Below are 15,751 nucleotides of genomic sequence, written 5' to 3'. Positions count from 1 at the left end.
GTTTGTTGTTTTGTTTTTTTTCTTTTAGTTTTAAATTCTTTCTTTCTTATGAATATTGTAGGACCTCCCAGCTATACAGGACCCAAGTAATGACTCCCCTTCAGGGCTCATTACCGAGTTTGGATCCCAAATCTGTCATTAAGCTAGCAAGGGGAAGAGGTCAGGGAATGTGGGGGAAGGAGGGGTGAGAAGGTCACCCATGCAGGGGGTCTATCCCTGTTTGCAAGGCAGATGTTGCCCTTTGAGGCCATAAGGATCTATTGCTCTTAAGTCACCAGATGTTGCCCATGCTGTTTCTCAAATCCAGGTGGAAAATTCCACCATTAGCAGGAAAATTATGAACAATTTTATTGGTAATTTATGAGGAACAGTAAGCAGAGGGGGCTCAGATGTATGTACAGCAACCAAATATGCGTGATTGATTTATTCCACCAATGAATGCTACCATGCCTGAGTCTAGATGATCAAATATCACTGAGATGTTCCAGTCCAGATATCATTGAGTTTCCAGTTCAGATCTTTACAGACAAGAGCCAGCTGGCAGGTTTGGACTGGATTCTAGTTGGCCCTGCGTTGGCATGCATGGCTGTGTTTTAAACAACTTACACTTCATAACAAAATTAGATAGATTTTAACATTTATGTTATGGATGCACGTAACAGGGCTTGCCACAAATACTTTCTACTGAGACCAAGCCCATGCCCTCTTGCAGCAGGAGTGTTTTGCAGTCATTCAGCATAGCCCAAAAGGAAGTTCAAAAATCCATGTCACATAGCAAAGGAATGAGGTTCCTTTTTTTTTTTTTTTTTTTTGCATTTATCTGTAACACTGCCTAGGCACAGTGCCTACAGTTGAGTTACGGAAACTGTACAGGAGCTTTCCATGTAAGCAGCTAATGAGCAACCAAAATTTGTATTCATGGAAACAGAAACACCTACCTATTTTTCCTCTTAGCAACATTCCAGTAAATAACACTTGATCTTTTATATCAGTCTCCTGACATCTGCTTATGATTATAATACCATACAGCTAGAATGAAATTCTAGCACTTGAGATTCTGTAGTTGATGAAATAGAGATTCTGTAGTTGATGAAATAGAATAGCAAATACACAAAGTGAATACAGTCAAGCAATTGCTGTGGGATTACAAAACAACAGACAGACAAAGACAAATCCCACTGGAAAAGGTTTACATTTGGTTTTCTGTTTATGTAAATGCCTATCTCCCACTTAAGAGCACATAAATGTGGAACAGAAAAGCATGCCTGGTAAATTCACATTGCTATAACATCTTTAACTCATCTATGATATGTAGAGAACTTCAGCTTTGTTTGCTAATATGGATATGTTTGTTTCGTACTTCACAACTGGCTGGACACTGGCATTTGAATTATGGGACCTGAATTATACAAAGCCACACTGGAAAAACATGATTTCAGCTTAAATCACAACCAACCTTAAATTACAATACCTGAATTAAAGCATCTGAATCACACTCAAGCCTTTGAATAATTTTCCTTCAGATACATTCATGCCTTTGTGTTTATTGTTTTAGAAATCAAAACAAAAACCTATCAACATATGTGAAAGTAAAAATGGTGGCAATTAGAGCAATGCAAATATTACTTAAAGTGAGAAGTGCTGGTTTAGCAGTTCAGACTGTGATATGTTTTAGGTTAAATGCAACTTCCTTCACTGTGCATAACAAGAATTAGAATAATATTCCTTTTATAATTTTCTAATCTTGAATAGACTTGTGTCTTAGACCTCGTGTTACACAGAAAATGCTCATCTATCCTGAAATGTGTAGGAGACAGCCCATTTGCCTATAAGGGAAATTGAACATCTCAACTACATAACAGACAAGTCAGGCTCAACTACTTTTCTTAGTATACCTAAAAGATTTCAGTGCTTCCACTTCATGTGCCAAGCTTTGTCCTGCTTCTAAGCCCTTGTCCTGTTGGCAGCTTAAATACATGGTCTTTCTGAATGTGACAATAAAATAATGAGTCAAGCCTTACCATTGGTGTCTGTGATGATAACACTCGCTTTAGTACTGTCATTTCCTAGCTTGCTGCTCACTCTGCACACGTATTCCCCAGCGTCGGCCAACGTGGCTCTGTAAATGTGAAGCTCAGAGTATTTCCTGTGAAATCAGAAAAAAACTATGTAAACATCCTATACTGGAATACATAACAGTCACTGCATCAACCAAAGCACTTTTCTCCCCACCCCGAAATAGAGGGTCTTGTCTTCCATTCTTACAGACAGATAAACACTATCCAGGCTGAAAGAAGGGAGGATAATAAAAAAAATCTCCTACAGGCTGCTGGAAAACAGGCATATTCATGAACCCAAATGAAGATACTTGCTTATGCTTTTCTGTATGAGAGGAGTCTTTGCTTTTAAGAAAATCTGGAAAACAACCATCCAACAACCATCCTCTCTCAGACAAATTGTTGGCTGTCCAGAAGCCACCAAGATGGGTGTAATACTAAAATAGATTACCCTTCCCTATAGGTTCATATTACCAGTAGTAGAGTTCTGGACAATTACTGAAGTTCCTAACATCTGACTAAATAATCATGAGATTAGAACACACTTTTTAACAGCCACTGAAGCCTCAAATCATTCTCCAGTGCTAACAAAAAGAAAAAAAAAAGGGCAGGAGCGGAGCGCAATTTGCATGAAGCTACATTTTGTTCCTGGCTCAGAGATGTAATTTAATCAGTCTCCAAGGTTTTAAGATTAGATTTTCAAATGCAGAACTCCTGCCTACCCATTAATTTTGTAGGAACATGTTCTGGTGTCATTTATAGGGTCCCCAACTCACAGGATGGCAATAATCCCATTATCTAGACTGCACAGAATGACTAGCTTGGGGAAAATGGACACATTACTGTTGTTCCCAGTTACTATTTAAAAGAAGTGCTCTGGGGAAGTTTCTGCCTATCATAAAACCTGATCTACAGAATAGTCACTCAGAGTGCATGAACACTGCCTTCCCTAAGCAGGCCCATCCTTACTTGAAGGGCTGATCCCCAGGAGGCAGTGTTTGCTCACTCTAAAAGCTCAGAGTAACCACCATGACTGCTGAGATAAACAATGTTTGGGGAGATGCTTTGCTTCAACATTGCCATGTCTCCTAACTCTCTATGCAGAAATCACAACTGGTTATCCCTTCTGCAAATCACTGAGCAAGGCTTAGTTCAGACCACAAACAGGTCTGTTGTAGCAGTGTGGGCTTCTGAAGCAACCAAAATGTCCAATGTCATTTTTCAACACATCTTTGTGAGCCACCCCTACCTCCATCACAGGACATTATCCCATCTGCTATCTGCTGTCCAGACCCCTGCCTATTGGCAGGTCAGTCTTCCCTGCCTCTATGTGGAACTCCGACTGTTGAGGAGTCAGCCCTCATGGGATGAAAGCAGGGTGCTAGGTGGACCCCTCTCTGCCAGAAACCTGCATCACAAGAGTTGCCCCCCGTGTCCTGAAAGAAGACTGCTTCTTTGAGGCCAGTGGGCTTGGAAGAGGGAGGAGGCACCAAGCTAGGATTAGCAATTTACTCAGGTTTTCTCAAATGGTAATGAATAGCTGAGTATTTGGGCTCCCTTCTCAGGAAATGTTAGGAGTCCAATTCCCAGTACTGAATTAATTACCTGGGCTGCACTTCAGATGGCATACAAAAACAGACTAGCTCATGGCGACCATAAATACGTGAGAAAAAAGTGGTAAAGGCACTGACAGAAAGGTCCCAAAGTTGAATGCTACTGTATCTTTGTGTGAAAACTTTGCACCTGACTAACAGCTATGCTTATACAAGAGTAAAAGTGGCCTGCTTTTTAATTTTCCTGCCAGCCATTCACCTTAACAACAGCCTGTTGAGGGCCTGACCAGAATGTGGTGTGGTGTTCTACACCACCTAACAGCTTGTGTGGACATGTGCTATTTCCTATATTGCAACAGGTTATCTTGCAGCCATACTTGCAGACCCTTGTCTAGATGGAGAGCAAGATGTAACCTTAGGAAGCTTCAACTGGCAATGTAAACAGGCTTAGTGATTTTAAGAATTTGCCGTAACCCAGTGAAAAGGAAGCAAGCGCAGCTGCAGCTATATCAGTTTAATGTGGACACCCATTGTATACTTGCTGCAGTCCTCTCCATACATTAATATTGATGCAAAACACTTTTGTGGCCTGCTTGGCTTTGTGAAGAAACTCTTTTCCCTGCACATTTATTTTTATTGTTTTTGTTTTCCTTGATACAAATGGGAAAATACAAGGAATTGTGTCTTCCTTTTATGATTTTATTTTTATATTAAAATAGGTGAAGCATCAATATTTCTTAAAAATCCATTTCCAAAAAGCCAAATTTACACTTGGTTTTAGGAAAAAACCCTGTATGGAGTTTTGTCTCTGAGAGCAGGAGACATAATATGAATATTTATAGCCTTAAAAATATCATTGAGAGGTATTGAGACAAAATTCAAAACTGTCAGAGCAGAAGATGACTCATTAATGGTTGTAAATGAAGCAGTTTCCTAGCAATGCAGTATTCCAACAGTACTGACTTAAAGCCCCTGACAAGGGATTTTATTTTCAAAGGCTTGTCCTTTCCTCAAACTGTACTATGCTACTCCAAAAAAAATGCCACTCCCTGTAAGATTTGCTTCTGCTGAATCTTGAGCTCATTGCCACTGTGACACCGCTGAGGTTGTATTCATACATGAAGGGGATAGAAACACATCTGCAGAATGCAGTCCCAGCCGACCTTATCTGGTTGCTTGAATTCATTTTGCTTCCAGTCTCCATCTGTCATTCAGAATTGCCTGTCTGCAGGCAAATATCCAGGCTAAGCTTGGTACCAAAACCTCACGGTACAGGGCACTTACACACAAAGTTTCCTTGTGCACTGCTGCACCCAAATCCATCATCTAGAAGTGGCAAACACCTTGTCTCTGCCACAAAAAAAGCCCAAACCTGATAAGGGAGTCTCTCTACATGTAATGAAGAGCACCTGACTCGTACAGCACATTGCCCAAACAATAACGTACAAGTCTCACCTGCATTTGAAATCAGAGAAGGAAAATGAAATGCTATCACAGTAGAAGACAGCCATGGGAGAGTTAGCCAGTAGGTGAAATGCTTTGTCTGAGGCCTGCTTTTTTTTGAATGTCTACTGTCACAAAGAAATGGCTTAGAGCCTGGACACACAAATGAACCAATCATGGCCTCATCAATCATCAGTAGAAACTCACTGACTGCATGCTCTTACTCTGACAAATCTGAGGTAAAAGTGAGTGCTTTAAATGCATTACATTAAAATTTAAAGTCATTCAATTTCTCTCGACTCTCCAGTGTAATGAGAACAAATATAGCCATTTAGTGCGATTCACCTGCCATACTGTCATAGAAGTATAAAGTCAGAGTAGTTTGGGTTAGAAGGGTCCTTAAAGATCATATAGCCCCAACCCACTTTCCATGGACAGGGACACCTTTCACTGGACCAGGTTACTCAGAAAGCTTCCAAGGATTAGAAATCCACCACCTTTCTGCGCGATGTGTCAGTGCCTTCCCACAGTTGCAGTAAAAAATGTCTTCCTAATATCTAACCTAAAACTACCCTCCTTCAGTTCACAGAGACTCCCCCTTGTCATGTCACTCCACATCACCGTAAAAATTCCTTCTCTAGCCTTCTTGCAGCCCCCTTTAGGCAGTGAAAGGTGCTGTAAGGTCTTCCCAAAGCCTCTTCTTCTCCAGGGTGAACAGTTCCCAGTCTCTCAGCCTGTCTTCACAGGAGAGGTGCTCCAGCCCTGTGATCAACTGCTCTTCTCTGGGGTTATTCCAACAGATCCATGTCTGTCTTGCGTTGGGGGTCCCAGAGCTGGATGCAGTAGTCCAGGTGGGGCCATCACATGTTGGGGCTCTGCACCCTCTGAATTGGCCACCCTGAAACTAACCTAGGGAGCTTAGAGAAGTGAAGTCATTTGACACGCAAAGGAGTCTCTGGAAGCTTTAGGCTTTGAGGAAGCCTGCATTGCCACAGGGTCTTCTAAACTCTCAAAACACTAAAAAAAGTCAGCATGTGCTCCACTTTGGCAAATCCTTTGATCCAGTACTATTCACACTGGCTATTGTGCCCAAAACACCAAGCTGCTGTATTATCTTTTCCTTGACTACTTCAGGTGTAAAGCTAAGGTCTTCATTTCCAATTTCTGAGACAGATACTTCATCATACTGCCAGATATTTTTTTCAGTCTGTTAAAAAACATAAAGCTATTTAGCTTTAGCTCTGGCTACATAGCCAAACAAAAGACCTTTAATTTATTTCAACAATAAACATGTTTTATTCTGCCATCACACAAAAAGAAGGGTGATTTTTAGCAAATTGATAGAAATCAGAGGCCAATGAATAATAACACACAGAAATAAACTTTGTGAACTTTTTGCAAATGTGTTAGAAAGTGTTATTTTTAAGTGTTTGGATTGAAGATGCCAGTAAGGCTGTGGTATTCTGCATGCTAACGGTTCTTCAGAAACATAGCCTACTTTTTATGTAGCCATTTGAACTTTCAAACAAACATTAATCCCAGACGGCTTATCAACTACTCCAACCTTCGCAGCTGATGTTCCTCACACTTGGTAATAGTAAAAAATTCACACTAAAATGCTTGTGTAACAATACAGAAGCATATGAACATGACAAACACTTTTCAGCGTGCTATCATGAAAAAAACCCACAGAACATAAGCGGGGAAAAACATCCTTGATCTCTGATACTGCTCTAATTTGCAATGGGATCTTTTGAACGTGGTTTTGCTTTCTGAAATGTGCATGTCTTTTATGTGTTCATTTACACTGCATTTCCCCCACCTCTTTTTTAGCTTTACAACATGTGTCTGTCCCACCTTTTATCAGAATAAAATCTACTTTCTCTTAAGGTGTTCACTTCTACTCAGCCCCAGATACACACATGAACAGCAAAAGAAGAAATGGCAAAGCAGTGACCCATCCCCAAACTAAAATGTCAAAGCAGGAAGGCAAAGAATATCCTTCAGATGTCAGCAGACATCCCTTGTCGTTTCCTTTTTTGTACTCTACATCTAGTGACTTTCATGTCTCTAACTGGAAGTGCTTCTCCATTCCACACTGACATTTCTAAAACACAAGAGAGAAATTCCAACAGTGCACGGCATCATTGTGACTGGGGAGGCACAAACATGTGAAATACAGGTCAAAGCCTGCACCCTCTCCATTTATGGTGAGTAAAGATGACTTCGTATTTCTATCTTCCAGAAAAAGGCACAATTTTAACCTTTTTCATTATGCATCTTTTGGGGAAGTTTAAACACTTTTTGGCACATAAGCTGAAAAAGAGTCTCACACTTCCACATGCATCAATATCAAATCAATGGCTATCAGTTTCCCTTCTGACAGCTCCTCAAAGATTTTTGTGGCAAAAAAACAACAAAGAAGGGATCTGGCAAAAGGCACTTCCTTGATTCAATGCTGAACTGGTGATGGTCAGCCCCACAAGGTAAAATCCTAGCCCCAGTGAGTTTGGTCAATCAGTATCAGCCAAATGCAAGTGGAGGAAATGCTGATTGCCCCTCACAGGCAGCACCATGTTGCTGGGAAAGCTGAGGGCTAGGCTCTGATCTGAACATTTTCTTTACAGAATAGACTGAAAATACAACTCTGACGGAGACATATGGCTCTGCAAATGAGTCCAGACAATTTGCCAGGCTATCTGCCACCTGGAACAGCTCCATTTTGCAAATGCTGAAAGGAGACATCACAGGTTCCTTCTTGACATCTGTGCAACTGTGGCATGGGGGCTGTGGTGGTGCTGCTCTGTCCCTCTTCATATTTCATCTTGTGCCCCAGGCTGGGGTACAAGAAACTGCCAAGGAGGGTAGGACTTCTGAATTTTAACCTGAATAACTCTAAATAGTCAAATATCTATTTGTTTATGGCTTGTTTCATCTAGTGAGGTGAGCCCTGACACAAAGTATGGGGGCACTGAACACCTTTGAAAGAAAAACCTCTTGCAGAGTGCATTCCAAAATTTCTGTGTCTTGAATGAAGGGAAGGCATGGCATGGTGCACCAGAGAGCTGCCCGGCCTACTGAGAGCAGAAGTGAGAGTTAAAAGACTGTGTTCAAACAGATTTTCATAGCTGGTGACAATTACAACTTTCTAATGTAAACAACAAGGCAGAGACAAAACAGCAAAAGCCTTCTCCTGTCTCAATGCAGTAAAAGCATTGTGTAGTTTTCCCCTGCAGAAACAAGGCACCAGTCTATCTTCCAGCACTGGTCATCAGTTGCATGTGGGGAGAACTTATCACCAGACAGGAGGATAGGATTTGCATGCTTTGCTATTTGTCTGACATCTGCTACAGCAGTGCCTTGTTCTGCAAGTGCAGGAATGCCCCTGGTAAAGGACTACTGCATGCTTGCAAGGACATTCAGAGCTAATGAGGACAGCATTCAGCCCTTCTAAAGGATTAAACAGCTGGAAAAGAAAATCTCTAAAATATTTCAAAATCTGTGACCCTTTGATGAATTTAAGTGTTTGATTTTTAAACAATAAACAAAAAGTATCTCTATTCTTGTTAGCAGTTTAAAAATGGCCGGTCTCCAAGGTTTACTGGTTGAAATCACAGCCTTTGGCTATCAGAAAACAAACTGAAATTGAGAAAATTAATTTTATATCACACTCACACTTCATTCATACTTTCAGGAACAGTAATACTGGTTTCTGCTTGCTTAGATTTTCTTCCTCTGTAACTCATAGCTTTCAGCTTTGTGTTACTGCATTTAACAACCTCAATGCTTACGTTCTGGTGAACATCACTTCCCAGCCCTCCCAGCCCCACTTGAAAGATATTATTTTGTACTTACTTTTGTTTTTTTGGGATCTTGATATTATCCGGTCTGTTTTTTTTGGTTATTTCCTTCCCATTCTTTAACCATTTGAATCTGAGCGCAGGATACTCTGAAGTGGTTTCACACCTTAGCACTAGCTTCTGACCCACAGCAGCCTCTTGGTTTTTCATTTCCTTCAATTTGAGGGGCACCGCTAAAGAAATAAAAGAATGTGGTGGTGATTAAGCCATCCTCAAAAGGGAAAACGCTTACTCAAGTTGAGCTAGGCAAACCATGGACAGTGAAACCCCAACCAGACTAGCAATGCTTCAGCAAAAACCCCTGAAAAACAAGAATCTGTATTGTCCTTAAAGCATAAGGGCACATTTAATGGCAGCCCACTTTGATGCTTTGGAGATCTCCTATGACAGTCTTACAACTCGCAAGCCACAGCGAGAACCAAACTGCCTCTGAATATAGCATGGAGCACTAACAGCATTATTTGATTGTGTGCACCTAGGCACAAGACAGCACACTGTGGCAGGCATCCCTGACTGGTAACACAGAAAGACAAAGGGAGGGTACCTTGCTGGTTTACTAATTTCAATTGCTATGAGTTAGGGACTACCCAAAGGCTCCAGGTGCAACTGATCTGACAGGGAGTTAAAAGCATAAATATAAGCTCTACAGCTTCCCTCGTGTCAGGGAAAGGCTTTTGCTCCAGCCAAACATTACAACCCACATTATACACCTACCTCAAACCTCAGCTTGGCCATATCCTTTCCCTGAGGCAAAAGACAACAGGCCTGGAAGCCCATCAACAGAATCAATATCAATTAAGGGTATTTTGGACCCAGAAGGGGACACTGCATTGAAAAGGCTCAGCCAACACACTGTAGGGTTCCAGCTGAAGCATCTCAATTTCTACCATGTCGTAGCAATAACGTTTCTTCTATGTGTAAACCTCCAACCATTTCAGACTTTCTAAGTTATAGACCTCTAAAATTCCACGTGGCTACTGGTCTTTGAGGAGAGGCTTCACAAGAAGATGCAGTCCTTCTGTGAGATGCTACCCTTCATCTGACCCCCGTGCATTAGGTGTAAGTCAGCCACTACTGTGCTCCAGTACATAGGTAAAACACCTACCTATACCTGACCTTGCTTCCCCTGAGGCTTAACATAACACCTTTACTACACAACTGGGGAGGGCTAATATGGGGTACTGCAGCTGGTCAGCTGGTGGGTGATAGCCCCTAAGTCCACCCTTGCTCAGCTGTGCCCTGCCTGAGCCTCCAGGGAGTCACTATGGCCATGCAGTGCCTCCAGCTGCAGGGCATTTTGTTCCTTGAATAGCTGTAATATTGTCCAAGGACACAAATGGCCACTGTGGTCAAATAATTCTCCATAACATGCAGACTTAAAGAGACACCAGAGGGTCTCTGACAGAGCCCTGTGCAAGAAATTGTCCTAAGAAAACTGGACACTCTTGATTATGTTTTGGTATCTGCTCCTTGTATATTTGTGGAGACTTACTGACATCAGTTGCCCCCAATTATTATTCCAATAAGACAAAAAACAAGTAGCACCATCATAACCATAGTTATGAGAAGCCTAAATAAAGGACTGATATGCACATGTCCAGTAAGTGGGTGACTGCTGAAGGCAGCAGCATGGCCTATCACACATGTAAGGGGCAGCCTTTCTCACCCCAGGAAAGCACAGGGAAACTTTTAATTTCCTGGAAACTGAGCCCAGAGCAGCATAAACAGTGGTGTTTGGGAAAATGTAGTCTCCAGTGACTGACCAAATGAGCTGATACCTGCTGTGACACCAGCAGAAGACAGAAAATGGACAAGCCTTCCATAATTAAAAAACTCCTGATTAACAGGAAGGTGACAACTTTTTCCATGAACCTCTGCTGGTGTGGACAACAGGTTTCTGGCAGGAAGTGTTCTAGACATCAACAAAATGTCTGAGAGAGAGACTTCTCTAGCAATGGCATCCAAGGATGTGGTACACACAGGGTAGGCACATCTGTCAGTGTTCCACTGGGATGGATCAGGTAAAGGCCCAGCATTTCATGACAAGAAAATCTTCTCATATGTTGCTTTTCATTTTCTCCCACTGTCCTGAATAATTTTGGAAATTTCAGTGTGTTCTCAAAACGCTATGAAAACAACTTTTGATTTCAGAAAAACAAGTGCCTACACACCATACTCACCATCCTGAAACCAATATGTTTAAATAAATACATACACTTTTATAAGTGTGTGTTTGTATATATATATATACATTTATATAAGAACACATGTAAATATTGTCTGAACATAAAATTTTAGGTTAATAATGTTTAAAATTTCCAAGAAAAATAATTAGCATTATGTAAGAGCCTTACTACTGAGGCTTGTACTAATAGCTTCATTCTGTCACTGAAGAGTTAAATTTATAGTCTTTTGTCACTATGTAAGAAAAGGAGATGCAGAGGTTTGAAATACAAAGGCATTATTCCTTATTTTACCATCTTTCACTTGTAATACTCCTAGACTGTATCTTGCATAAATTAAAAGCATCACCACAATTGCAAGGATGAAAATTTTTGTGCTAAGGACTTCAACTAGTTATTGCCTGTTCTTTCAACATAGCAATGTGAAACTCGGAATAAAAGAGAGATGCCATTTTGTTCCTGATTTTTATTTTAATTCAGTAGTATCTGTTCAAAATGACTTGCAGATTTTTTCCTCCATCAGAGCTGTCAGTGAAAAAAAAGAAAAGCGTTAAATTAATATGCTCAACTCTTGCCATAATTCAGGAGTTACCGGGAAACATAAAAGAGGATTTAATCAATGGCAGTGACCCTCACTAATTCACAGTAACTCGCTGTCCAAGCATGCAGGCTCTCCAGGGACAACAGTAAAAGCTGTTCAAAGACATGACAGAAAAGAGATTGTTTCTTGGAGGCTTTTTTTATTCTTTTCATTTACATGATGTTTGTTTCCTTTCAGTTACAGTTTTGCAAAAGTTAATCAGACCTGCCAGGCATATGAGAAAGCTTGTGCTGATAAAACTACAGCATTGTACACTTGGATCAAGATCAGCTACAGCTTCAACTGTTGCAAGAGGTAGTTGAGTTTCATCACAGTCTGTGCCAATTCTATGGTGCTGGCAAGACAGAACTTTGTCTGCAGGGCAAAAATGCTTTTAGAAGAGACAAAAATGCTTATAATTATAACTAGACATGGCTCCTCCTGATACCACCCTCCCCTTGCCTCTTCACCCCTTCCCCCTTTGTCCCCTCAGCATCTCCTGCCAGCTTGGCTCCCTTCCTCTTCTCCTTGCTATGCCTGTCACGCAGGAGGACCGCTCCTGCCGCCGGCGAGGTTTCTGCCCACTGTGTGAGACTGCCCATGGCAGGCAGGCAGGAATGAGGCAGGAAGGGCGACAAAAACACTTGCTGCATTTCCTACACGTTGAAGTGCCAACGGGGACACAAGGACTCAGTTAAAATGAAAATGGAAGGGAGCCTCACAGCATTTCCTACAGGTCACTATTTGGGCAGTGCCTTTGTGAGCAGCTCTGGTATGGCACCAGCAGAGGTGTTACACATGCCATTCATCACAGAATGACAAGGGAGCAACCAAGAACAGACAAATCCTGAAGAGAATCTGCATAAACTAAGTGTGGAAGTACCCAGAAAGAGGAACTGCTTGAATTAAAGATTGGGTTGGGCATCTACTTTATCTGTATTCCTTTTGCCAAAATGCGGTAGGGCCTCACATTTAAGAGTCAATTAGGCACACAGAAAGGCATCCAGGCTTCTCACACTACCCAGTCAGGATGTCTCTCTGTGACCCATGAACCTCCCCTGCTTTGACAGACTTTCTAAGAAAGCAGCAAGGGTGATAACAGTGAGAGAACACAAAGCAGTAGAGCAGTTGTGTCAGCAAAGCCACACACAGTTGGAAGGGTTTAACAGGCAAAAGCAAGCAAGGTGTTAGATCTTTCCTTATTAACATGGCTTGAATAGCTGTCATTTTGTTAGCAATTTTTTTCAGAAACTCATGTCTGCTGGCCTGCATAATATCATTGCAGATAAGGAACACAAATTTCCATATTCTCTCTGCAAAAGACTCACTGATAATGTATGAGTGCAGATAACTTCTTCTCCCTGGACTTGTGAGTTTGGCAAAGAACATCAATCTCCTCAGTTTCAGTGCTTGATTGCATAGTTAATCTGCATGGAAGCTCAACACATTGAACAAATTAAACAGGAAACCTGCAAAATATTATCACACAACTACACTCAGCTGAAATTCCATGAGTGGTTGTTTTTATTTCCCTGTCTTTTCTTTCCCTGGAAAGGCACAAAGCCTTTTGGGGGCCTGAGCACAGGAATGTATTAGGTATGCTTGCCAGTAGGCACATGTGCAGAGTTTGCTGCACAGAATTGTGACAAACAGCTTGGTGAGGGCTAATAGAAGCCACAGCAATAACATCCATTGCTTTGGCCTCAGACTTACTGCCTTTTTTCTTTTCTGATTTTTTAATTTTCTTTTTTTTTTTTTCCTGCATAATGCTCAAGGCAGGGAAGTAATGCAGGACAAATTACATTATTTCCAAAAGCCTTCTCCCCTTGCACATGAGATTATAATCAAGGTCAGACCTACCATCAGCAGACCAGGTTTTCTAAACATATAAGCTGCACTTTAAAATGTACACTGCTCCCACTCAGAGAAAAAGCCTCCCTGCAAAGGCCCCCAAACCCTAACCAAACAAATAAACAAAACCACCAAGCCACACAGCAACAAAAATCCACAAACAAATAAACAATTAAAACCCACAAAAATTTGTGTTGCTTCTCTTGGTTTTAATCCTCCTATTACTCTCTCAGGCAACATGGAAGCTCAATTTGAATTCCGAACACTTTTCAAAATGGGACTATTTCCTGCCAACATCTCTGCAGGAAGAGTCTTGGTACAGATTACCTACAAGATAAAACCCTGTGTGAAATGATAGAACACCCAGCTCTCCAAAATACCAGAGTAACTGAACACCAGCTGAAGGACTCGTGTTCAGTGAGAAACCAAACAAATTATTTGGCTGCTTAATGGGAAATTCTGAATTATTTTGAAAATACTGTCAGATGCATTTCAGGTCTGGGTCTTGATATTTGATACTTGTGTCTACACAGACAAGAGCAAAAAGAAAAATGCAAACCTGACATTTATCTTGAACTACACATAAAACCAGCATCCACAGAATATAATTCTTTCTAGTGATGCTAAAATGAAATCTTTACAGAAATTTCAGATATTGCAAAAGCCAAAATAAAGGTGAGTACCAAAGGAATGGCTAGCAACGTGGTCAGGAGCCAAGAAATAAGAGTAATAGAGAGAAATAGCACTATAGCTGTGCTCTTTAAGCACTGGAACAGCATGGAAGCAGCAAATGCCTCTATAAATCAAAGTAACGACTCCCAAAAGCCAGTCACAAAGACAGCTGCTAATCTGACAACCAGGTTTAGGTATGATGGTCAGCTGGTGGTACTGAAGTCTCACTTGGTCCTGTCAAAGTAATGGTGCACCAACAAACCCATAGATCTCTACCAAACATATTTGTTATTTGGCATGAGATGCTTTCAAGTGCATGCTGTGTCATACTAGTATTCATGGATATTTACCCCTAGCCATGAAGCTGCTCTGGCAGCTTGCATTAATCTTCTCTGCATTCTCTCTGTCACAAGCCCAGTATACCCTGCTGATGAGAGTATCATGGGCCAGTTCATAACATGGCCTTGGGTAGGCAGGATTTTCAACAGGACACTGAAAACGGGCACATGGAAGAAGTACTATGCACAAAGAGTAGGTCCCTCTCCTGCCTCGTTTCCACCCCCCCCCCCGCCCGCCTCCCCCCCCCCCTTCCACTCAACAAGCAAAAAGCATCTCCACTAGAGTGAAAAAGGATGGTAGTGACAAAGCAGCATGTCTAGAAGTATTGTGTCCAGGAGGAAAGCCTGAGAGCATCCATTTATTCAGTGTAACATGATAATGACAGGCTTTCCATTCTCCTGTAGACACTCAAGATATCAGTTTCTGAACTTAGGCCTCCTCAGAGACAGAGAACTGTGTTCAAAGCAAAATGTAGGTTTTGCAACGGATGCTGGGTGTGAGCAAGTGTCTAACCTAAAGATTATGATTTAAAGGTCAACACCTAATTTATTTACTGATGATCGTGTCTGCGGGAACACGCTGCCTGATCACATTAAATACTCTCTCCTCTGATTCTCAGTGCTTCAGCTGACTCCAACTGGCTGCATCCCTGGTAAGCTTTGATGATCCTGTTAGACACTGTCAATACGAAAACCTGATCACGCAGACTGAAAATGTGGGACAGTGCAAAACAAATATAGATGATATCCAAAAAGTGATTCAGGGAAAACAGCTTGTAAAGTTCATGGAAGAATCTGCAGGTCCATATTTTACATACCTAAGTGCATAAAAGGGGACTCCAGAATCTTTACTTGAACACTAAAATTAAAGTAAGCCAAACAGAAATGCTGGGCAGGGCAAGTCCCTTGGACTTCAAGGGGATTTGCAGGTACTCAGTATTTTTTGATTTTTTTTCACATGAAGCCACTTTCGATTTAGGAGCTGAATTTCAGGATTGCAGATTTAAAAAAAGTTTGACTCAGGTTGTGTGCCTTGAAGTGAGATGAAAGAAGGAATGATGTGGCAATTTGCCATACCATACATATATCTCTTCTCTTGTTTGCTCTCCAGTGTAAGAATGTTAAGCACTAATTTCTACTTTTTCTTGAAAAAAGTCATTCAGTGACTCATTAAACAGAGGGCAGTGCAGCTGATAGAACCATGTAAAAGCAAA

This window comes from Molothrus ater, chromosome Z (genome assembly GCF_012460135.2).
Source record: "Molothrus ater isolate BHLD 08-10-18 breed brown headed cowbird chromosome Z, BPBGC_Mater_1.1, whole genome shotgun sequence".
In the NCBI taxonomy this organism is placed as follows: domain Eukaryota; kingdom Metazoa; phylum Chordata; class Aves; order Passeriformes; family Icteridae; genus Molothrus; species Molothrus ater.
This window is presented reverse-complemented; position numbering follows the sequence as displayed.